Here is a 26,862-nt window from a genome sequence, read left to right as displayed (position 1 = left end):
TACCAAGCACAAATGAAGATAGCCAACATTTTCTATAGCCCACCTCTGCTCCATCACTGGAAATCTCGCAGTGAATTAAATGATCATTCCTTGCAAACGTGCAGAAGGTAGGGACGATGGAAGATGACAGGTCAGGGCTGTGAGGAGAGGGGGAGGGTGGAGTTGGCAGGGATCGACCACACGAGGTCTGTTCACGGCGCCCCAAACACAACCAACCAACCGGAAGTCGACAAGAAGTGACCATCAAGCAAGGAGATACTCGTCACGAAATTCCATCGTGCGTCACAGTATTCGTAAGAAGGGGAGACGAGAAAAAAAAGCACTAGACCACGAGCTACGGACATCGTATGAAGATTATTCCGTATGGTGTAGATAAGAACTATCTTTGCACAGTACACGACGTCGACAATGGCATTACCTATTACCTACAATCGGCAACCACATAGGCACACTGCGCAATGTGAGCAAGAATATCGACGTTACTCTATTATATGCACAAGCAAATACACTTACACAAAAACTAGGTTTTTTTTTCTACAGCAAACTGACCCAGAATTAAATTAGACATAGCTCCCATCCACTAGTTCTGGCTAATTTTTAGGGAAGTTTCTCTTGATTATAAGGCTGTAACTGAGAATTGTCTGCCAAATATTTTCAATTTGGAATATCTTTGCCCCCATACTCGTTAGCCTGGTGCCCCGCAGAAAAAAAGGGACTACACTGGTCAGAATAACAACTTGATGTACCTTAAGAAAATAAATCGCACTTCCACATTAGGTAAATGGCACTTGTCAAGCACATTATCTACTCCACTACACACAAAACAGATACCCAGGAACGCACGAAGCCTTCGTATTTTTACCTGAGACGACCTGTCCCAGAAATAAAAGAATTTGCAGGCCCGTCCCCCAGTTCCAACTAAGGGCTTTAGGAGGTAACATGTGATTTTAAGACAAATGCTGGAGTTTCAAATTCCCTCTCAAAACATTCCCAACGGGCATTCCATTTGTCCCAGTCCCATCCTTTGAGTGGGTCAGATCTGAAACAGCCAGCTCTACTCTTGGAGGTAGAGAATGAAACGCAACATGAAAAGAAATCACTGTTGGGAAGTTTCTCCTTTCGCACTCCTAATTCGTTGGAAATTCACTGAGAAGGGAACAATGGGCTACTGCAAAATGTCTGCAACAGCTTCTTCCAGCTGCGTAGGTGTTATTATACGATTTTCAGTGCTCAGTCCTAATATTATCTAAGTGTTTTTTGTACATTATTTACAGAAGACAAGGAGGAAATACGCAGACTTCAGACATGAAGACATTAGCAGTTATTGTGATGACTGTTCTTCTCACCGTTGGCTCTTCACTGCCAGTAGAGCAGGTAAGGTGTTATTCTAGAGAACTTTTTTGGTTTCAGATGAAAGAGGTCAAGCTTCTTTTATATACTAGGAAAATAAGAAAATTACGCAGCCTTGCACAGAGATAGCGTTAAGATTAGTTAAAGTTTTGTTTTGACATGTAGGTAAATGTTGCTCAGTAACATATGTAAAGTGCCAGTATGATCTGATAAGATTTGCTTGTACGGATTTTCGGAGTAGTATTGTGTGAGATTTATTGAAATTGATAAACTAGAAAAACTTTTCCTTATAAAATTCTCGGCACTCAGTTGGACAAAAGTGGGAAGGCAGTGAGGATTTGATGCTTAAATTTGCGGGGTGTGGAGGACTTCACAGGTGTGAGATAAAAAATTTGGACAGACGGGAAATTCAACCAACATTGACAGATGTAACAATACGTAGATTAACAACTTTGTGCGTTTCAGTGATAGTCGATTGGTACAATCATATTCTTCTTGTCAGAGGTCTTGACTACTTTCGTGGGTTTTCTGCTCAACAGTTTGTAGATTAGCTTTCAATATGCACGCGTCCAGTCACTTTAACGTGACTCCCGTCTATGTTCGACGTCAGCTTACAATAACCACTCACATACAGTAGATGGCAGCACTAGCAGTGGAGGATATATGAAACATGCCGAGGGGGGGGGGGACGAAGAAAACAGTGCAGTAGTTGACCTAATGCGGAAACGGAACGATTTAGCTGACGTCCAAAAGCGCACGATGATTACCTTCTGGAGCAAGGGAGGAGGCATTTTCGGAAAGGATAAGTTTGTAAGCTGTTCGCGTGCCGCCGTGCGCTGTCCAAAACCGACCCCAGGGCAACAATCGTGCACCACGGCCGTAGATGGCAGGCTGAACGACAGTTACGGAGATGCGCACCGGTGAAAAGACATGCAACTACTGAGCAGCTGATAGCCGAGATGAACCAAGAGGCCACCATCAGTGTCTGCTCAATATCCGTTCAGCAAATGTTGCTGCACACATGGACCTCCTCAGCAGACACCTGGTTAACACACCCATGCTCACTGCTGTTCGTCGGTGATGAAGGCTGGAATTCTGACGTCAGAACCGCAACTGTACGTCCGCTGATTGGTGACAGGTGGCCTCTTCAGATGAATCACGTTTCATGCTCCGTCGGACAGGTGGAAACAATCATCGGGACGGTCCAGGCGGAACAGAGAGCGTTATCGTCTCGGAAATGTTTTCGTGGCATTCCCTGTGCGATCTCATCATCCTGGAAGGCACAAAGGAAGTATGCCTCTATCAGTGGGTACCATGTGCACCCTCACATGAAGTTGGTTTTTCCTCGGCACAATGCCATCTACCAGCAAGACAACGCAACCTGTCTCAAAGCTCGCAGTCTTCGCGAGTGGTTCAGATAGCACCAGGATGAGTTTACTGTACTCCCATGGCCACCAAACTCCTCGAATTTGAGACCTATCGAGAGTCTGTGGGACCACTTCGATCGGGCTGTTCGCGCTGTGGATTCTCAACCTAGAATCCTAGCGCAGGTGGACACGGTATTGGAGTCAACCTGTCTTCACATGCCCGTCGGTGCCTTCCAGAACGTCAGTGACTCTCTTCCTGCATGTCTCGCAGCAGTCAGCTCTGAGAAAGGTTGTTATATAGGCTGTTTGCAGTTGGTCACATTAATGTAACTGGACGGTGTAGTTAGCTTATTAGTTTTATAATGATTCATTGGGTATTGATGAGAATGACTTTTGTTAACCAAGGTTAAACCAGGAAAAGAAATCATAGAACTCGAGCATAAGTGGCATCTTAGGGTTCGAATGTAAGACAGGCACCTGTCTATAAGACGTGTGGTTCTTTCTGACGTGCAGAATCTGGTTCGGTTGACACTAATATATAAAGGGGAGCAATACAGAAGCGATTCAGTTGTCTGAAGTAATTAGAAGTCTGTAGGTTTAGAGTTTAAATGCGAAAAGAAAATGCACCACATGTTCGAAACTTGTTTCAAGGTCTAAAGAAATAGAGATGGCAGAATGCCATTTGTTCATTTGCCAGGACAGGAGATACTTGAGACTGGTATTTGGAAGTGAGCTTGTTAGCACCTTTTAGTATCTTCTCCCCCCAGTGTGCGTAGCACAAAATATGTCTGTAGGTGATAGACGTCACCTATTAGATGTGGTGACAACTTGACAATTAGTGTGGAGTAACCACAAGGTGTTAATTATGATTTCGAAAAAAATCAACTCGTGATCATGAAGAGCTGATGGAGTTAGTTCTTTTCTACATTTCACCCTTCAAAATGACACATTTTTGGAATGAAAGACATTTCTGGCCCGCTAAAGACAAAAGTGGTAATTTACTTATACAGTGGACTCACATTTATTGCTAATGAAACTGATGGTTTCGGCCTAGTCGCCAATCCTCAGATCATAACGTACAGGTCGCGGTTATGTCCCACAAACGTGCCTACCGTAGTGGTGAGGCTGCACCAGGTCCTGTATTTTGTGATCTGACGACAGTCGATGAGGCCGGAATCGGTAATTTCGTTAGAAGTAAATGTGATTCTCCATCTACATCTCCATCCATACTCCGCAAGCCACCTGACGGTGTGTGGCGGAGGGTACTTTGAGTACCTCTATCGGTTCTCCCTTCCAGTCTCGTATTGTTCGTGGAAAGAAAGATTGTGGGTATGCCTCTGTATGGGCTCTAAATCCTCGCACAAACGAAAAAATGGCTGACATCGAAATAAGTGTCCAAGGAATAGAAAAGCAACTGGAATCACTCAACAGAGGAAAGTCCACTGGACCTGACGGGATACCAATTCGATTCTACACAGAGTACGCGAAAGAACTTGCCCCCCTTCTAACAGCCGTGTACCGCAAGTCTCCAGAAGAACGGAAGGTTCCAAATGATTGGAAAAGAGAACAGGTAGTCCCAGTCTTCAAGAAGGGTCGTCGAGCAGACGCGCAAAACCATAGACCTATATCTCTGACGTCGATCTGTTGTAAAATTTTAGAACATTTTTTTTGCTCGAGATTCATGTCGTTTTTGGAAACCCAGAATCTACTTTGTAGGAATCAACATGGATTCCAGAAACAGCGATCGTGTGAGACCCAACTCGCTTTATTTGTTCATGAGGCCCAGAAAATATTAGATACAGGCTCCCAGGTAGATGCTATTTTCCTTGACTTCCGGAAGGCGTTCGATACAGTTCCGCACTGTCGCCTGATAAACAAAGTAAGAGCCTACGGAATATCAGACCAGCTGTGTGGCTGGATTGAAGAGTTTTTAGCAAACAGAACACAGCATGTTGTTATCAATGGAGAGACGTTTACAGATGTTAAAGTAACCTCTGGCGTGCCACAGGGGAGTGTTATGGGACCATTTCTTTTCACAATATATATAAATGACCTAGTAGATACTGTCGGAAGTTCCATGCGGCTTTTCGCGGATGATGCTGTAGTATACAGAGAAGTTGCAGCATTAGAAAATTGTAGCGAAATGCAGGAAGATCTGCAGTGGATAGCCACTTGGTGCAGGGAGTGGCAACTGACCCTTAACATAGACAAATGTAATGTATTGCGAATACATAGAAAGAAGGATCCTTTATTGTATGATTATATGATATCGGAACAAACACTGGCAGCAGTTACTTCTGTAAAATATCTGGGAGTATGCGTGCGGAACGATTTGAAGTGGAATCATCATATAAAATTAATTGTTGGTAAGGCGGGTACCAGGTTGAGATTCATTGGGAGAGTCCTTAGAAAATGTAGTCCATCAACAAAGGAGGTGGCTTACAAAACACTCGTTCGACCTATACTTGAGTATTGCTCATCAGTGTGGGATCCGTACCAGATCGGGTTGACGGAGGAGATAGAGAAGATCCAAAGAAGAGCGGCGCGTTTCGTCACAGGGTTATTTGGTAAGCGTGATAGCGTTACGGAGATGTTTAGCAAACTCAATTGGCAGACTCTGCAAGAGAGGCGCTCTGCATCGCTGTGTAGCTTGCTCGCCAAGTTTAGAGAGGGTGCGTTTGTGGATGAGGTATCAAATATATTGCTTCCCCCTACTTACACCTCCCGAGGAGATCACGAATGTAAAATTAGAGAGATTCGAGCGTGCACGGAGGCTTTCCGGCAGTCGTTCTTCTCGCGAACCATACGCGACTGGAACAGAAAAGGGAGGTAATGACAGTGGCACGTAAAGTGCCCTCCGCCACACACAGTTGGGTGGCTTGCGGAGTATAAATGTAGATGTAGATGTAGAATCTCTCTGATTTTAGCCTCATAGTGTCTTCGCGAGATATACGTAGGAGGGAGCAATATACTGCTTGACTCCTCGGTGAAGGTATGTTCTCGAAACTTCAACAAAAGCCCCTACCGAGCTATTGAGTGTCTCTCCTGCAGAGTCTTCCACTGGAGTTTACCTATCATCTCCGTAACGCTTTCGCGATTGCTAAATGATCCTGTAACGAAGCGCGCTGCTCTCCGTTGGATCTTCTCTATCTCTTCTATCACCCCTAACTGGTACGGATCCCACACCCGTGATAATTTATTCAAGCTGTGGGCGAACAAGTGTACTGTAATCCACTTCCTTTGTTTTCGGATAGCATTTCCAATGAATCTCAGTCTGCCATCTGCTTTACCGACGATCAACTTTATATGATCATTCCATTTTAAATCACTCCTAATGGCTACTCCCAGATAATTTATGGAATTAACTGCTTCTAGTTGCTGACCTGGTATAGCGTAGCTAAATGATAAAGGATCTTTCTTTCTATATATTCGCAGCACATTACACTTGTCTACATTGAGATTCAATTGCCATTCCCTGCACCATGCGTCGAATAACTATTATCGACACATTTTTCGCAACGTTGGATGATTTGGCAGAGACTTTTGTGGAAGTCTGCATCATGGTTGTTGAGGAAACATTCTACCTACAAAATCAGTTTGTCATCATTTTGGAAATTTCTGACATACAATGGTTTCGCCATACGAGGAAAATGTCACTGGGTGTCATACCAGGAGACAAGGGGCCGAGCAAAATTTTTATAGCCTAAAGAGGCAGTATGTGTTCTGATTAGAATGATTTACGGTTGTCCTGTGATAGCTTTCTGCGACGCTACTTGCCAACCTGCCGTAATTACTTCATACGATATCGTAAGTATATTCCTGGATGGTTTTTCCCTTAAGAGGATAGTCTGATAGCACACATGGCGGTCCCAGAATCACACACAGCATTGTCTCGACCGATCACGATTTGGTCGCCGCCTCTTTTTAGGGTGGTGACTACACATGTTTGCACATTTTGTCCCTACATTTGGAAGTGTCGTTTGCATGCTCATTTGTCTGGTATTACTCCCTATGCTACTATGTACAAAATTGGTACAATATTTAATAGTGTTTCATTTACAGAAAATAATTACGTAAATTTATTTTTTGAGATGATAAGTAAGGCCATATTACAACCCCTCATAGCTGCCAATCTCCTTAGCGTTTTATCTCGCTGTTTCAGGAGGCAGTTCGTGAGCCGCGCTCGCCTTTCCCCCGCCACCATCACTTCCACCACCACCACCATCACCACCACCATCACCACCATCACAACCACCCGCACGGCGACGTGTCGGTGGGCGTGTCCCAGCAGCCCGGTGTGGGCACCGCGGTGGGCGTCAGCGGCCACGGCTCGTGGACCAGCGGCGACGGGCACACGCACGTGAACGCCGGCGGCAGCTGGGACCGCGTCTTCCACGGGCCCGGCGCCACGCACCCGCACGTGTCCGGCGGCATCTCCATCACGCACGAGTTCGGAAGGCGCCGCTAGTCTCAAACACCTGCCACATGTGCTGCCCAGCAACGATCCCCCTATCAGTGTCCGTGGACCGAAACACCAACCGTAATAGTTTTAACAGTCAAAACGGGCCCACGGACAAGAACTTCTTTCACCAGATTTCGTGATTTTGATATTTAGTGCGCCTTAAGATAAGCAACCCTACTTACATCACCTGCACTTGGGGCGGTAGGTACGGTGGGTTGCCTAACTTAAGGTTCCTGAAATATTTTTCGGGCCGGTTTTATTTTGTCTATCCTGTATAACCAAGATTCGATTGGTATCTCGTCCTATGCTCAGGCAAGGCCAATAAGTTGACAAAAGCGAATGTGTTGTGCCACGGATTGGGCTTACTTTGACAATATACTATTTTGAATTTCCAAGCACTTTCCTTTGCGAATCATCTTCATAGCGGTACAAAGCTTTATCCAAAATGTAATATAAGACCCTACATTTACACATGTACTCCGCAAGCCATCGGTTGTCAGAGGGAACTTCCTGTCTGTGTAAGCCACCCCCAACCCTGTTCCCCCGCGCATGAAACATGTGTAAAAAGATGCTTCCTTTATAAACCCTAATCTCTTTTACCTTATTGTCATGAGTCTCACGAGGGACATACAATGGAAAGAGTAAAATTTTAACACAGTCTGCCTCGAAAGCTCTATCTCCACATTTACTTAAAAAAAAAGTGCCCTGACAATGTCTTCCACCTGATTCCAATTAAATTCCCTTAGCATCTCTGTCATACTTTCGTATGAGCTTTACGAATCCGTTGCCATTCTGCCAGAATGACGTTAGCCGTCCGGCCCAGTTGACAACAACGCCAAATACTGGAGGACTCCTATAGAATTAAGTTCTTCATTTTTATGGCCTTTATATCCATATTCGCAGTACATTACTTAAGATAGTTCAAACCCGTCCATGCAGCTACTAAAAATGGGTATTTATTTTACCCTAAGTGTTTGTTTTTACTGGTTTGAAACAGATTTAGTGATTCCGTACTCTTCTGTTTTATCCCTACATTCGGAAGTGTCGTCTGCATGCTCATTTGTCTGGTATTACTCCCTTTGATATTATGTACAAAAATTGGTACAATATTTAATAGTGTTTCACGCCCGTCGGGAAATGTATAATTCCGCAAGTACTAGTGAAAATTCGTAAAGAGTATAGGAGAAAGAGTTAGAAATCCCGAATAAATGTGCATGCTTCCAGATGTAAGTGTAAAATAAATGGAAATGCAGCCACCGACGATGTTCTAAACGAATAAAACGAAAATACCTTACGTAACGAAACTCTAGAAAGGGCTGCACGAGAGTCCCGTGTCTGGCTCTGCCTGTTCGTAAAAAAGAATATTAGTTTCCTTTCTCTTCAAGTGATAAAAAGCTACAGAATAATTTACTTTAAACCGTGTACACTTTACGACGAAACTGTTGCTGCTGCTGTTACGGTGAGCGCAATTTCCCTCTCAGTTTGATATCACCAGTATCTAACTTGACTAAAGCTTTCCGTTGCATCAGAATAAGAATGCTGCGAATCATTTCTATACTAATTTAGTATCTTCGCCCGTATCGAATTGTAATGTCTTCCTCTACAAGTAAAGAAGTCCCTGCTTGCCGATGGAGACTAATTTTTGACATTCTCCACAGCAAAACATTGACTTAAAAGTGACTCATAGCTGTTTTTTGCTGACACTACTGTCACAGACCCACTTAGCCTTAGCCCTAGAATATGTTATCCTTCATTCATTAATTATCCTAATTAACTTCTCTGTATCCTTTGTTGTTTGAGTACATGTACCATTACCCTTCTTATCTGTTTGCTATCCTTACTGTTGATCTTTTCCCTTCCCCTGTATCCGTTTCATAATATCGAAGCCTAGCTCTTGCCTTTGGGGTACCATTGTTCCACATTACCCTACATCTGTAGGTATCGATTGTAATTTAAATCTTTCTTAAGCTATCATTGTTATTTTTGCTTAATTTTTTTACGTTTGAATGTAAATAGTGCTTGGTCATCATAATAGTGTTGCAGCTCTTTTGTTATTACATCCATATTATTATAACTTGTGTATACGATTGTATAGTGTGTTTGACTGAGAATTTATGGCAGTGCTGTAGCATTTTGAGGCAAAATAAATACACAAGTCAAATAACATACTGTTGTTAGCTATAATCAAAAGATTACCACAACGTTATTTTCCAAGACTGTGACTTTGCTGTCCTACACCGTAAACACGAATTCAAGGAGAACGGATACGACGGGAGAACGGGAGACAGTTTTACCGTGCTGGACGTCGAGAATTGCTACGAATCCTCCTATCCCATTCCTCAGCTGTCATTACGATAACGGCTCATCTCTCGTCTACGACAGTGTCATTTAACCGGTTGTTATTCGAGTCATAGTGATCTGCATAATTCTGTTCAGTACACTGCATCAAATAGGTGCTTCGTAGTATTGCCTACCGACTTACCAAATACCCTCCATCGTGTTGAACGACTACGATATTTGATCTGACAGAACTGCAGATTATAAATAAAATGATTTTACTTAGAGTAGCAAAAACCACCGAGAAAGATGGAGCCATTGACAGCGATTGTTGCCACTGCATCACTGCAAATAGACATGTTCCTAGTTTACGGTCAATTGGATACGTTGCAAAGATCCTACGCCAATAAGTTGTCTGAAAAAAAAAAATCTGGATATGTCGTACTTGTACCCTCTATTGAAAATTTTTGTGTTTTAATCTGGTATGGAGTTTTCAGCAAAATATTGTCTTTAACTCTGTCCTGATGACTGACGGAAAGTAGGTTTCTATGACTGCCGCACGGCAATGAAGAACCATAGAGAATTTTTCAACATACTATGTGGCTCCCATGCGTGGTACACATTATGGTTCAGATGGCTCTGAGCACTATGCTGAGCACTGCTGAGGCCATCAGTCCCCTAGAACTTAGAACTACTTAAACCTGACTAACCTAAGGACATCACACACATCCATGCCCGAGGCAGGATTCGAAGCTGCGACCGCTAGACTTTAGCCCCTTCAACCGCTCGGCCGCACCACTCGGAAATTTGAAAAAGCCATCGCTTGTGTATACGCTACGACACAGAGACACACAACAAACAAACAAACAAACACACACACACACACACACACACACACACACATGGATTGCTTCCTTTAGATATCTTAACTACAGCTTTATAACTAGTGATTCTTACAATGAAAAAAATGTTCAAATGTGTGTGAAATCCTATGGGGCTTAACTGCTAAGGTCATCAGTCCCTAAGCTTACACACTACTTAACCTAAATTATCCTAAGGACAAACACACACACCCATGCCCGAGGGAGGACTCGAACCTCCGCCGGGACCAACCGCACAGTCCATGACTGCACCGCCCTAGACCGCTCGGCTAATTCCGCGCTGCTTACAATGAAAAAATCATTACACTACCAAGTGACAATAATGAACTCCATTTCTGCATCCCTGCATAATGTTAATAATATAAAATACAGTCCAACTACAGCTGGCAAAGCTTCGTACATATACACTATAAATCTTCAAGAATGTCCATGGCAGCCTATCGACGTGTTTCAATGAGACCCTCTCTGTCTGCTGAAAAACGTCAATTGTCGGTTAAGTGAACTGATACACACTGCTCTCTTTCTCTAGCCGCCATGCCCTGCATAGGCAGGCACACGTATGCGACCGTGTACATACTGCTAGTGTGACTGGTTGCTTCCACGCAGCAATCGGCATTCGCGCTACGCATTCCACAACTTAGCACTCCTGCTACTGATTCCGCACGTGGCTTTTGGTTTCATAACACCACAGCGTCCGCGTTAGACAGCTGCGTTTCAAACTGCTAGCTACGGCACATAAACGTCGTGTACTCGTGTCTGCCACTGCAGGCATATTAAATGATGACGCTCGCACAATAAATCATGAAAATTAAAATTGCTTGAGGGGTGGTTTTGGGGAACTGGCACGACATTGGCTAAGGTGCTCCAGGGCCGCACAGTGATTGGCAAACAGCACGATGACATCACGTAAAGTTATTGGTCAAGTGGGGTGGGAGAGGATGAGAGAGGAAGGAATTCCACAAAATAGGGGTGAGGGGATTCCGGTAAAGACATGGCAGTTCCAGGAATGCTAATATTAACATCTGTGATTTGGTCCAGAACCTGCGGTGATACACTACTGACAATGTTCAACAATGAACTTCCCCTCACATTGACAGCTCGCCCGACCAGTCCAAATTCTGCTCCAACGACAGATCAGGAAGAAGATCTTTTACAGATACAGAATGTCCTGCTCAGTTGCCAAAGGACTAAGAGGATGTTATTTAAGGAAAGAGGATAAGCCTATGTGTTCTTCAGCTGTGAAACGACAAGAGTAGTGTCAGGAGAAATCTGTGTCGCACACATCTAAACGATAAAATCAGTTTTCGATACGTTTGTAGCGAGGCGAAATTTGACTCCTTGATTTAAAAGGGTTCGAGTGTTGTTTTGACAATAAATAGACCAGAATGAATATTCGACTGCAGAAATCTGTCGTGCCAAATGTGGAACATTGTAACCTGTTCGTTAAAAAGAGTTCTGTCATATGCCTTTTGTAGTTCTTACGATATGGAGGGAACCTAAGGATCTTCTACGGCTACTTGACAAATGTATCTCCAATTAGTTCAAAGTGCAAACCTACTGTCAAATGTCCGTCTTTAGAACCAGCAATTCTATCAGTGCCTTATGGACCAGATCTTCCCATACCAAATATAACAAACGACAGAAATGTGACCGGAGATTTTCATAGTGTCAATGACACTACTGAATTACAAAAACAAATATCCAATTTTTTTGGAAGTAGTTACTACATACGATCCAACTTTCTAACAGAGGAGGATTTAAATTACTTGCGTCGTGATCTCGGGCTACGTAATGGTAGAGCTGAGTTACATTCTTCAAAAATGAAAAACTGGCATCTCCTGCAGAATGGGACCAAAGTAATTTCTTTTCGTCAACGCCTAAAAGAATTTGAGCATTTATTTTATAAATAGGAGGACCTAGTTTTCTGGAATATTTTTGATTCTTCGGTGGAGTCACCGGGTGTTGAACATAAACCTAAAGATTCATTGACTCGCCGAAAACCAGCTTGAAAGGTGCCTTGCTTCCAAAGTGATATGTTTCCATCGATTCCTATAGCTCATGAAGTGATACGAGGGAAACTTACGTGAAGATGCTTGTATTGTTACCCTGTATCCTATATACTGACTATTCATAGCAGATATGTAAAGTTTTTAAAGTGATAGCTATTCTTCACTGGCGGAAGAAACGGCAATATTAAAAAAATAATTAATGTGGACTAATGAAATTTCGCGAATACATTTGTCTAGGTAACATATTTAAGTGATTAACGTTGCAAGATGGCAGTTTAATGTAAATGCGAGATAAACCATTGCAAATGTGAAATGGTGGTACGTTAATAACCGGTGTAACCGCCACAATGTTGAATGCAAACATGCATTGTGTTGTATAGATGTCGGATGTCAGTTTGTGGGATGGAGTTCCATGTATGCTGCACTTGGTCGTTCAATACAGAGACATAAATACTGGTTGTAGAAGACGCTGGATTTGTCGTCCGATGATGTCCCATATGTGCTCGATTGGAGACAGATGTGGCGACCGTGCAGGCCAAGGAAACATGTCGACATTCTGTAGAGCATGTTGAGTTACAACAGAGGTACGTGGGCGAGCGTTATCCTGCTGGAAGACAATCCCTGGAATGCTGTTCATGAATGGCAGATCAACAGGTCGAATTACCAGACTGACGTACAATCTCGTAGTCAGGATGCGTGGGAATACCACGAGAGTGCTCCTGGTGTCATTAATTCGAACTCGAACTCGAGGTCTAGGTCCAGCGTGTCTAGCATGCAGGCAGGTTGGGTGTAGTTCCTCAATCGGCCTCGTCCTAATTAACACACGGTCGTCACTGGCACCGACGAACAACCAATTTTCATCAGAAAACGCAACAGACCTGCACCCTGCCCTCTAATGAGCCCTCCCTTGACACGACTGAAGTCGAAAACGACGGTGGTTTGCAGTCAGTGACATGCACGCTAGGTGGCGTCTGGCTCGGAGCTGTCCTTGAAGTAAGCGACTTGTAACAGTTCATTGTGTCAGTGTGCTGTCAGCTGCTAGCCAGATAGCTGCTGCAGATGCAGTACGATGGGCCAGAACCATGCACCGAACGCGATGGTCTTCCCTCTTGATAGTGCCATGTCGCCGTCTGGAATCCGGTCTTCGTGTGACCGTACATTCTCTTGACCACCACTGCTAGCCATCATGTACAGTGGCTACTTTCCTGCCAAGTCTTTCTGCAGTATCGCCGAAGGAAAATCCCCTTATCGTAACTCTATTACACGACCCCGTTCAGTCTTAGTGTGCTGTTGACAGTGACGATTTTGTCGCCTTAAAGGTGTTTCTGACTAACATCAGCTCAGCGTGTATTTTAAGCAAGCCTGATTTGCATCCTCATAGAGGCACTACTGGCGCCAGTCTTATGCCACTGGCGCGAAATTCGGACAGACATCATCTTTCGGATGTAGAAACATGCCTATCAATTATCGTTTATGCCTCACAGCTCCTTCTTCATGTTACGATTTTTTTCCCGTCTGTGTATTTGGATTAAAAGTTACAAGGGATCCATTAGACCTATTAATTACGAATATTGATGAGCTTTAGGAATGTTGTAAATAGACCTGTCTTGAGTGCCCAGCTAGTAGTTTTTCCTATGACGACGCCTAATATCTGAGAAAATCGGTGTTGAAGTTTTACGCGTACCATCTATAACTGTAACGCTAGTTATCTTTTGACTAAGTGAGCATAGCGCAGTGGCTCAGGTTTACGGCTGTTACGCTAGTGGTACGTGTTCAATTTCTGCCATCTTGTTTTCAAAATCATCATGCATAATTACTGAAAAGTAGTTATTTTCGCTGTATTAATTTCATTAATAACTCAATCAATGCAACAAACTTTCTTCGAATGTGTTTCATTTGTTGCACGTAGTTAAAATTCCAGACATTTGGGCAACGTTCGCTTCCTGCGTTTCCTAGATGCAACCTCGTCTTTAGATGTCCCTTCTCCGTCACGGAATTTACAGGCCCTGTAAACCGCCAGCTGGCGTTTGTCAGCAGCATCAGTTGGTCGCAACTCATTTTCATTGCAGTGTGCCAGTGTATCAAAGGAGTACACTGAAATGGAGGAAGCACGTATTTCTACAGAAGGACAGTCACCAAAAGATCCAACAGAAGTAACAGAGTGTGATGAGCAATCGAAGCACGAACTCACTAACTACATAAAATACATAGAAAAATTGCCTCACAAAATGAACCTTCTTTCAGATATATCTCCGAGCACGATTTTTTCTAATTTCAGTGCAATTGGATATGTGATATCCAAAGGAGTACAAGATCTTTTGCCTAACATTTGAATGATTTAATAGACATTGATGAAACAGACAAAGACATCATATGTCACGGTAAATTTTATAGTTGTGTACAGAAATCCAACCCTTGCCGCCAGCGCCACTGCGATACGTTCGCTTAGTCGAAACATGACTAACGTTACGGTCTTAGGTGGTACACAACAAACTTCAGCATCGATTTTTTTCAGAGACCTGGGGCTGTCAGATAAACAGCCACTAGCCAGACATTCAGAATAGATCCCTCAAAAATATACCTAAGGCTCATAAAAATCCTCGATTAACGGTTCTCATGGTCCCGTGTTTGCTATACAAAATTTTGCTACTCCTTGTGCATGTGTGATAGCTGAGCTACGATGGACATTTCATAAATGCGGCACTTAATATTTTTTATCTACACGTTTATTCTTTCCAGTATCTCTTTACAGTCCTTTGCTATAGTCTTCCTGCCTGTCTATGAATCCCAAAATCTCGGAAACTGTATTGTTTTATCCAGAACAGTACTTTTGTTCATCTGTCGAATGGCTCGGGTAACGGTGGGAAAGCTCTTCCTGCGAAAGTAACGATGTCTATGCATAGTTTTTTCAACGTCGGGAACAAGTCGAAGTCTGATTGACTCATGTCCGGGCTTAGGAGAGACGCGACAACACTTTCCATGCGTATTCGCGCCGTTTTGGGGCTACAACATCGCCGATATGCGGGAGGGCACTGTGGAGAATGAGTGGCCCAGCCTCGAGCAACTGAGGTCGGGTCTTGTGCATCTTTCTGCGCAAGTTCTGCATGAAGTTACGACAATATTCTGCTCTGATACTTGTTTCAATTGGGCCTCTATCTGACATGATGATTCCTTGCCGGTCGTGAGCAAAAATCATCATTTGCTTTAGCTTTGAATGAGCGCGTCGAATTTTCGTTTGGACATGGAGGATGTTAAACTCTCCACTCACTGGACTGTGATTTCAACTCCAGTTCAAAGTTTTAAATCCCCGATTCATCAATAGTAACAATTCGACACAAGACGTCCGCCGCTCGTGGTCTCGCGGTAGCGTTCTCGCTTCCCGAGCCCGGGGTCCCGGGTTCGATTCCCGGCGGGGTCAGGGATTTTCACCTGCCTCGAGATGACTGGGTGTTTGTGTTGTCCTCATCATTTCATCATCATCCAGGAAAGTGGCGAAATTGGACTGAGCAAAGGTTGGGAAATTGTACGGGCGCTGATAACCACGCAGTTGAGCGCCCCACAAACCAAACATCATCATCATCATCGACACAAGAATCCTTGACTGTCGCCGTCGATTCGTTGTTTGAGCAAGGTTGCAATGTCCAGTCGTTTCTGCTTCTCTTCAGCAGTCAGTGTGGAACACATCTTGCAGAAAACTTCCGCTTTTCATATCTTTTGCCAGAATACGGAATACTGATGTTGGGGGAGTTCCAGTGGCTTCAGAGAGTTCCTCACAAGTCGCACTGCGATCTCCTTCAATGCATCTCTCACAAGTTTCACACTTCGTTCATCTGTTGACGTTTTTGGTCTTCCATGTCTTGGACTATCGTCTATGCTCATACGACAACCATTAAAACGATTAACCCATTGTGAAACTGTGCTACGGACCACTCTATACTCACCACAAGCTTCACTTAACGCACTGTGGATTTCTGTCGGGTTTTTACCGCTTAAAGTTTCGATTTGACGTAAGACCTATGGGCTTCAATAATCACGGTACCCGAGATTTACCTCCCGTTTCTACCTCTCGCCAATTTTATGTTAGAGTACACACAAAAAAACACACGTTTCTTCCTCAAGCTCATGGCTACATCTGGCGTAATTTTTATTGTTGTTGCATCAAACAGTCCACAGTAATACCAACCCGTGCATTATTAATGAAATGTCGCTCATAGAAGCAATGTTAAGAAAAACTGGCTAAAGTCAGAAGCATTCAATCCACGATAGAAAGATGTTGTTCATCGACCAAAAAAAATCCTAAAAAATCTTATTGCCTCCATTATATATCAAATCAGGTTATATTAAGTATTGCTTGAAACCAATGGATCCTAAAAACTAAGCTCCCAAAGATCAATGAAGTGAAACGAGGCATTCGGCCATCGGATTAGGGAAGTTACGGAAGATTCACAGTTTGAAAGCGTATTAAATGCTCAAAAATCAGCTGCATGGTTCTCTTTCAAAAAACGTTGTCAAACTTTTTACGAAACTGCAGGTCTAAACATTACACATAACTTGTCAGTATGTTGACTGAGAATAATAAGGTCTTGAGATGTAATAAGTCGTTGAAAGTACACACGCTGGACTCCCATCTCGATTCCTTCCCTGACATCTTCGGCACTGCTAGCGACAAACTTGGCGACCAGGGCATCGCTAAAATGGAAAGGACACTGGACTCCAAATATGTTGGCAGACTACTGTTTTAGATGTTCCCCAAACAAAGTACAGTCCAAAATCTACTACATATACATTTTAGATTGATAAAATATATTCTAGTTGACGTTTTACTTTTACTCATACATGTTTTTGCCAGAAACGTTATTAACATGATTACTCGCAAACTGTGGGTGGTGTAACAGTTCTGTAAAAAGATATTAAATCAGCACAAAAGACACAATAAGAATCACACATTATACATCTGTTTAAATTAAAAACTTAAATTTTGTTGACCACTGTTACTCGAAGCTAACAGGTCACATCAGTTGCCATTGGTTGCTACATTAAGGGTATATTCATCCTTGCATTTACCTCGCCATTAAGTTAGAAGATGTTGATGACTGCTGACCCAGCATATTTGCATTTGGCTACATATGACTGATTTACACTTTCTACTGTTTATTCATGAGGATCAAGTGTCATTATTGATGTGGGAGCCATGTTGCATTAGTCATTCCACACATTAATTTGTTGTTATGTATCAGTCTCAATCTCTGTGGCCAACGTAAGACCAGCACTGATAGGAGCTGGTGGTGGTTGATGGAAAAACTTCCTTTGGTAGAGTGACTGCAAGTGATGGCAGTGGTATGTCAATGTCAAACCTGGCACATAGTTTGAGGCAGTGGCAGTGGCAGGATATTAAAAAATCTAAGAGGGCAGCAAGCCCTCTGATATATAATGCGAAAAACCATGCCCCTTATCTATGATGTCATCAATATCTCGTAATAAGCCATGAGCCATGCCCCCACACTCCATGACGTTATCCACATTCCAAGAAGGCACACTTCATTACTTATAACAGAGGTGTCATTAAAAAGAAACAGCTGATCACATCCCAGTACTTTACAGGCCATATGAAACAACCAATTGCAATGTAGTCCCCGAGCAGCAATCTTGGCTGTGCTCAAAAGTATGATATAGCTTGATTTTTTTTTTGCGCTACGTTCAGAACTGTTTATGCAAAGCACTACATATGAAATGTATCTTTAAGTAATTCCACATCTAAGATTAATCAACAACACACAAACACACACATACACAAGCTTGTTGTGTGCCATTATGTCCTATCTATGAGTAAAATAGCATCAAAGATGTTTTATAAGCCGAAAATGAAAAATTTATGTTATGTGTCGCAATGCTACTTCTGTAAACACACACACACGTCCATGTTCATCAAAACTGCTTCTTAAAACATGGTTGTGAACTCTAAAATTAAATGCACCAGCGATATTTTGCTGCCTAAATAGTTACAAACCACATGCAGCTATAATACGCTGAATAGACAGCTAGGCCTACATGAAGTAATGAAGCAAAACTAACCTCACCAAGCATACAACTGAAAAAAAAAAACCATGTTGGCTTTAATATTACATTAAGCAGGAAAGTACACAAACAAATAGGCAGTATGAATGACTAACAGCTACTGGCAGAATTGTATCAATTCAATTTGTAGGCCTACACTAGGTACAAGGTACAATGAAACTCAAATTAAATATTTTCATATCTACATTGTTATATGATGCTTACCTAGTGTTACATTGGTATCTCTGCATCTAATTACATAAAAGGCTTTGTCATTTAACTCTGAGGTTATGTTATTTGCTGTTATAAAACCAGTTTTCATCAATGATATTTTTACAAGTTTTTCATCATAGCATTCGTTTGTTGCAACAAATTGCACTTTGCCAGTGAAATCCTCCGAAGTTTTCGTGTAATATAGAGGAAAAAGATGGAGGGCAACTCATTACAGTTTAACTGTAATGCGGGACAATGTGTTACAGTTTCGCTGTAACATGAAGCGCAAATTTTTGCTATTTTTGTAACACAAAATTCAAATTGTTGAAGTTTCACTGTAATGTGGAGGGCAAATTGTTTTACTTTCAGTGTAACATGGGGTAACTTGCTACAGTTTTGTTGTAACATGAAGGGCAGCCCTAGTAGATGCCTCCTTCCTCCCTCCACCTCCAGTAGCTGACATGTCATGCAGATGACATGCTTTACACATATGCACTGTCAGCTGCAGGTGTTACAATATAGATTAAGGATTCAGTAGCTGACCCCTGTTGTCAAGTTATGGTATACAAACTGTCAAGACACATAAACTGTTAGCTTCTGATTCCATAATATTGTTACATTAATGAATCCTTATTTTTTGTGTGTAAACTATCACTCCCTTGCCTCCTTAGCCTTATCAGCAAAAAAATAACAAATATTTTGCAGTGCAAGGTAAAATTAATAAATCATGGAATCACTATAATGCTTTGGTGACTTGAAAGAAGCAGTTGAAAGCATGAAACCCTCATTTGCTACCTAGCAGAACGTTACTATTATTCCGTATGCTATTTCATTTAAATGCCGTGTAATCCCACTGTGTGGCAGCATATATTAGCATAACTAGCAGAAAATGACGAAAGCAAGCTTGAACTAAAACTAATTATCAACAATTATAAATAATTTTGGAAATCTTGACTAATTTAGGATTATTTATAAGAATCCATCACTTATAACACACATAGAGGGCTTATCATCAACTTGATTATGTTACAGAACAACAGGAAATGAGAAAGTTTCTTACTGTAATGTACAGTTAAAACTCTAGCATGAGGATTACTGTAATCTTTGGTTTTACTGTTCTCTTTGGCATTATCAGCAAAAGATGGTAAACATTTTGTATTGTGAGAAAAGTAAATATCGTAGCATAACCTGCTATAGCATTCAAGTGACTTTAGAAGCATTGCAACCTCTATTTGTTATGTATACAAATGTGTGTTACCTCTGTTCAGTGTGCTATTTCATCAAAGTGGCTTGCAGTTTCCATTGTGTGACAGCAAAAGATGACAACGTTTTGAACTAAATTTGAAGTTAATATTGTAGCATGGGTTCAATATAACGTTTGGCTGACTTTGATATTGATTTTAGAGACATGGATTTCACGAATTTGGGAATGGGAATAATGTTAGTAATTCCTGTCTACAAGTGCTGTAAGATCAGCAGTAGTGATCATGTGCGTTTTGCAATGTTATTAGAACCAATTGTTAAGTATTTTGATAAATTTAATGTATGTACAAAGATCGAATATGCTTGTCTGCTTACCTATAATTTATTTCAGTAGTACAAATGGCGTTCTACGGATCGAAGTGTGGAATGTCAGATCCCTTAACTGGGCAGGCAGATTAGAAAATTTAAAAGGGGAAATGGTTAGGTTAAAGTTAGATATAGTGGGAATCAGTGAAGTTCGCTGGCAGGAGGAACAAGACTTTTGGTCAGGTGAATACAGGGTTATAACAACAAAATCAAACAGGGGTAATGCAGGAGTAGGTTTAATAATGAATAAAAAATAGCAGTGCGGGTAAGCTACTACAAACAGCATAGTGAACGCATTATTGTGGCCAAGATAGACACGAAACCCACGCCTACTACAGTAGTACAAGTTTATATGCCAACTAGCTCTGCAGATGATGAAGAAAGTGAAGAAATATATGATGAGATAAAAGTAATTAGTCAGAAAGTGAAGGGAGACGAAAATTTAATAGTCATGGGTGACTGGAAATCGTGAGTAGTAAAAGGGAGAAAAGGAAACATAGTAGTTGAATATGGATTGGGGCTAAGAAATGAAAGAGGAAGCTGCCTGGTAGAGTTTTGCACAGAGCATAAATTAATCATAGCTAACACTTGGTTCAAGAATCATGAAAGAACGTTGTATACATGGAAGAATCCTGGAGATACTAGAAGGTATCAGATAGATTACATAATGGTAAGACAGAGATTTAGAAACCAGGTTTTAAATTGTAAGACATTTCCAGGGGCAGATGTGGACTCTGACCACAATCTATTGGTTATGAACTGTAGATTAAAACTGAAGAAACTGCAAATAGGTGGGAATTTAAGTAGATGGGAACTGGATAAACTGAAATAACCAGAGGTTGTAGAGAGTTTCAGGGACAGCATAAGGGAACAATTGACAGGAATGGGGGAAAGAAGTACAGTAGAAGAAGCTCTGAGGGATGAAGTAGTGAAGGCAGCAGAGGATCAAGTAGGTAAAAAGACGAGGGCTAGTAGAACTCCTTGGGTAACAGAAATATTGAACATAATTGACGAAAGGAGAAAATATAAAAATGCAGTAAATGAAGCAGGCAAAAAGGAAGTGCAAAATTGCTAAGCAGGGATGGCTAGAGGACAAATGTAAGGATGTAAAGGAATATCTCACTAGGGGTATGATAGATACTGCGTACAGGAAAATTAAAGAGACCTTTGGAGAAAAGAGAACCACTTGTATGAATATCAAGAGCTCAGATGGAAACCCAGTTCTAAGCAAAGAAGGGAAAGCAGAATGGTGGAAGGAGTATGTAGAGGGTCTATACAAGGGCGACGTACTTGAGGACAATATTACGGAAATGGAAGAGGATGTAGATGAAGATGAAATAGGAGATACGATGCTGCGTGAAGAGTTCGACAGAGCACTGAAAGACCTGAGTCGAAACAAGGCCCCAGGAGTAGACAACATTCCATTAGAACTACTGACGGCCTTGGGAGAGCCTGTCCTGACAAAACTCTGCCATCTGGTGAACAAGATGTATGAGATAGACGTAATACCCTCAGACTTCAAGAACAATATAATAATTCCAATCCCAAAGAAAGCAGGTGTTGACAGATGTGAAAATTACCGAACTACCAGTTTAATAACTCACAGCTGCAGAATACTAACGCGAATTCTTTACAGATGAATGGAAAAACTAGTAGAGCCGACCTCGGGGAAGATCAGTTTGGATTCTGTAGAAATATTGGAATACGTGAGGCAATACTGACCTTACGACTTATCTTAGAAGAAAGATTAAGGAAAGGCAAACCTACGTTTCTAGCATTTGTAGACTTAGAGAAAGCTTTTGATAATGTTGACTGGAATACTCTCTTTCAAATTCTAAAGGTGGCAGGGGTAAAATACAGGGAGCGAAAGGAAATTTACAATTTGTACAGAAACCAGATGTCAGTTATGAGAGTCGAGGGGCATGAAAGGGGAGCAGTGGTTGGGAAGGGAGTGAGACAGGGTTGTAGCCTCTCCCCGGTGCTATTCAATCTGTATATTGAGCAAGCAGTAAAGGAAACAAAAGAAAAATTCGGAGTTGGTATTAAAATCCATGGAGAAGAAATAAAAACTCTGATGTTCGCCGATGACATTGTAAATCTGTCAGAGAGAGCAAAGGGCTTGGAAGAGCAGTTCAACGGAATGGGCAGTCTCTTTAAAGGAGGATATAAGATGAACATCAACAAAAGCAAAACGAGGATAGTGGAATGTTGTCGAATTAAGTCGGGTGATGCTGAGGGAATTACATTAGGAAATGAGACAATTAAAGTAGTAAAGGAGTTTTACTATTTGGGGAGCAAAATAGTTGATGATGGTCGAAGTAGAGAAGATATAAAATGTAGACTGGCAATGGCAAGGAAAGCGTTCTGAAGAAGAGAAATTTGTTAACATCGAGTATAGATTTAAGTATCAGGAAGTCGTTTCTGAAAGTATTTGTATGGAGTGTAGCCATGTATGGAAGTGAAACATGGACGATAAATAGTTTGGACATGAAGAGAATAGAAGCTTTCGAAATGTGGTGCTACAGAGGAATGCTGAAGATTAGATGGGTAGATCACATAACTAATGATGAAGTATTGAATAAAATTGGGGGAAGAGGAGTATGTGGCACAACTTGACAAAAAGAAGGGACCGGTTAGTAGGACATGTTCTGAGGCATCAAGGGATCACAAATTTAGCATTGGAGGGCAGCGTGGAGGGTAAAAATCGTAGAGGGAGACCAAGAGATGAATACACTAAGCAGGTTCAGAAGGATGTGGGTTGCAGTAAGTACTGGGAGATGAAGATAGGGTAGCATAGAGAGCTGCATCAAATCAGTCTCAGGACTGACGACCCCAACAACAACAACAGTGCCAATTAGTGAGCTGTGACTATTTTAATAAGCAATACAGAGAACTGATGGTCTATTGTGCTTGCAAAGTGTAAAATAATCAAACTTTGATCATTAAGATGTGCTGCATAACCATTATGCAAGGCATGTATATTATTTTTTAAATCTTACCGAACTTCTTAAGTTACAACAAGAGCATCACATATATTTTGTGCTCGAAATTTTACAAACTCTGAGAAATAATACAATTTCATTTTGGTGCAATTTCATTTTGTGATCAAAATCGTTATTATTATGATAGATAATTTTGTTTTCGGAGCTAAAATTGGGCTTTGAGATACAGAGATTTCATAGCTGTCTTGCTTGGCTATGTTTCATCTCTTTTTCCATCACCATATTTGGTCATGTTGTACTGTATGTAGATATTTCATACAATGAAGATCTCCTTGAGCACTCTAAAAATATATAGATTAAGTGTTTCATCACAATAAAGGTCGCACCAAAGCACCTTTTTACTTCTTTCTAAAATAATGTTTGGCCAGTTTGTTTGTCTGATTGTGCTCTATGTTTTTTTTTTCATATATCATCATTTGGAGCAGTATGACAATAGTTTTGGTATTATTTAGTTAATTATATCAAATACAGTATGTAAGCGATTTAGAGAGCCTAGGCACCGTATTTCAGATTGATAAATATTGCAGCCTTCCTCAAAAGTTGGTTTTGTACACAAACGTTAGTAGACCTGAATAATTTGTAATAAAAACCATACCTGACCATCAGTATCGCTAGTCACATCAATTACACTTTTCTAGTGTAGAACATGATGCATTATCTCTGCCCTCATAAAATGATGCTTACTGATGTGAAACGTTATTAAAATCTTGTGAAAACGTCAGGAAGTGACACATCTTTCTATGAACACCAATAAAATGGCCTCTGATTCAAATGTCACCCCCATTTATATATTCTGTAAACGGAGAAACCATTGTAACAATCGGAAAGCATCACAGAAATGTTTATATGTGAAAATATTTAACGTCAAGGTTTATTGTACCCAGTGTACCTAGTTTAGGCCTTAAAACGGAATTAATCAGATTCTGCTAGTAGCTGGCAGAAATTCAGATGCCTGTTTGTGTACTTGCCTGAAAAGTATAGTACTTGAGCCAACATATATTTTTGCAGTTATAAGCTTGGTCAGGCTACTTTTCCTACATTATCTCGTTTAGCTTGACTGTCTATTTGGCTTTTTATAACAACATGTGTTGTGTAACTATTTAGGCATGAAAATAGTACCAGATACTTAATCTGAGGTTTCACAATAATGTTTTAGATGGAAATTTTGACTGTCTATATATAGGGCGTTTCCTAATTCGTATTAAACCCTTCTAGAGGTTGGAGACACGACTTAGTACATCAAGTTTTTTTACACAGGAACCCACTTCCGGAAACATCATCCAATGACACTACAGAGCATTAAAGTTACTTGTGTCAGTGCTTGTAATTGGATGTATACACAAAGTGATATGCTCAGATGTTACAAGCTTTCAAAGATACAGAGAAGGATAAATGTATTAATATAAGGTAAAAGTCCCTGTACCAGAAACAAACGAGTCTGAAGGTATCAGCGAAAACATTTCTGATAACGCTGATAGTGGCGTAAATATATCAGTACTGAAGTTAAGACTATAGAGTCGGCAACTTTCAGAGGTGATAGTATGTACCAAAAAAGAAAAAATGTGTAGTAAACATGGGCCCTAAGATGCATACCTTAAGGACTACGAACAATTGTTCAATACAGGATACGTGCATCGCACTAGCGAAGACGAAAAGTGCTCATAGCTCCTTAGGTATGCATTTTAGAGCCCATGTTGATTGAACATTTTTCTCTCTCTTGGTCCATACGACCACCTCTGAGTGTTACGTACCCTACATTAGCATCAACAGTATTGGTACACTTATTCCACTGTCAGACGTATCAGAAATATTTTGACTTGTAACTTTCGACTCATTCGTTTCCAGTACAGGGCCCCTTACCGCAGAGTGATGCGTTTATCCCTCACCATCGTCAATGAAAATTTTAAGCATCATCATGAATTTCCGGCCGGAGTGGCCGAGCGGTTCTAGGCGCTACAGTCCGGAACCGCGCGACCGCTATGGTCGCAGGTTCGAATCCTACCTCGGGCATGGATGTGTGTGATGTCCTTAGGTTAGTTAGGTTTAACTAGTTCTTCTAAGTTCTAGGGGACTGATGACCTCAGCAGTCAAGTCCCACAGTGCTCAGAGCCATTTGAACGACCATTATGAACTCATCCTGTAAATACATAAATTTACATGCGACAGCGCTTATAACTTTCACGAACTGTGGGGTCATTGGATGATGTTTGCAGACATGGATTCCTATGTAAAACTAATTTATCAATTTCCCTCTACAATCTCTAGATGTGTGTAATATGAAATCTGAAACACTCTGTGTACACAGGGTGATTCATCTGAAACTTGAACCACCAACATTGTGGAAATAAAGAGTGCTAGTGATGTGCAGTTTTCACAGTATAGATTGGTAGGCAGGGGCTCATTTTGTTAGCCAATCAACAGATTGTAACAATAATTACAAGGTGCGTTTTTTGTGTAAACACACACTCTTCTAAATGGAACAATGCCTGTTGAGATTAAAAAACTAAAAGGAGGTAAATTTCCAGGATTTTAGTGCGAGTCCTTTAGGAGATATATTTTGAAAGTTCGTACATCAACACTTTTACAATACCTGTGGTAGCATGCACAAAGACCACCTCAAGTGCATTCACTATTTATCTGGATTCTGATCAGTAATGAGACAATTGACCATCACAGGTTGTGTTCAAAATGACTATTGGTTGTGGCAATATATCCTGCCAGTCTTGTGTGAAACGACGGCTTCACACGTGCTAGCACTTCAGCAGAGATGTTCGATCAGGCTGCAGTAATATTTCGATGTATATCATCGGATGTAGTTGGTATGTCTTTGTAGACAGCGTCTTTCAGCTTTCTGCACAGGAAAAGGTCTACAGGCGTCAAATCTGGCGAATGAACCGGCCAAGGTACACGTGTTTCGTCCAATCGAACGATTCGGAAATAATTCATGAAAACATGCTGCAGTACTTCGTGCACTACGGTCTGGACAGCCACCATGTTGGTACCACTGGTTCTTCATAGCCTGCAAAGGAAGTCTTCCAGCATTTGCCGAGGATGGTTTGTTAGGAGGTGCAATACTTGGGCACATTCGGTGTTCTGACTAGGAAAATGAGCCTAAAAATTGATGATTCGCTATCCCACACCACACATGTTACACTCCATGGACACTGGCGTTCCATCTGATGAGGCCAACGAGGATTTTCAACAGAGCAATAGTGCATGTTTTGATGGTTTACCTGGCCATGATTGGTAAATTTGAGTTTATCTCTAAACAAGATACATTATGCATGTGTAGTACCCTGTCTTGATGCAACAACACCAAGAACATTACTTTCCCCTGCTTCCAACGCCACTTATTTCCTTCTGTCTAGGTGTTACACTAACACTTTCAAGAAGGTGGTTGCAGAAGTTGATAAATAGTTGTCAAGATTGTTGATGTCTGTTGGGATAACTTGCCGCATGTACTGTACAAGAACACACTCCATTCTTCCTACACTCTCCACACACAATGAGCATGTTGGCTTTTTCTGCAATAGTAAATCCCATCGTCCACTCACTACCTATTGCTCGGACTGTCACACACCAACTGACTAGCAAGTAGCAACGCACTCAAGAAACACACAAGCACATTGTAAGCAAACATAACAATATCGTACCTTGCAACTATGCAAATTGAATGGC

This window comes from Schistocerca cancellata, chromosome 2 (assembly GCF_023864275.1).
Source record: "Schistocerca cancellata isolate TAMUIC-IGC-003103 chromosome 2, iqSchCanc2.1, whole genome shotgun sequence".
Lineage (NCBI taxonomy): Eukaryota > Metazoa > Arthropoda > Insecta > Orthoptera > Acrididae > Schistocerca > Schistocerca cancellata.
The sequence above is the reverse complement of the archived record's forward strand: the minus strand, read 5'-3'. Positions refer to the sequence as shown.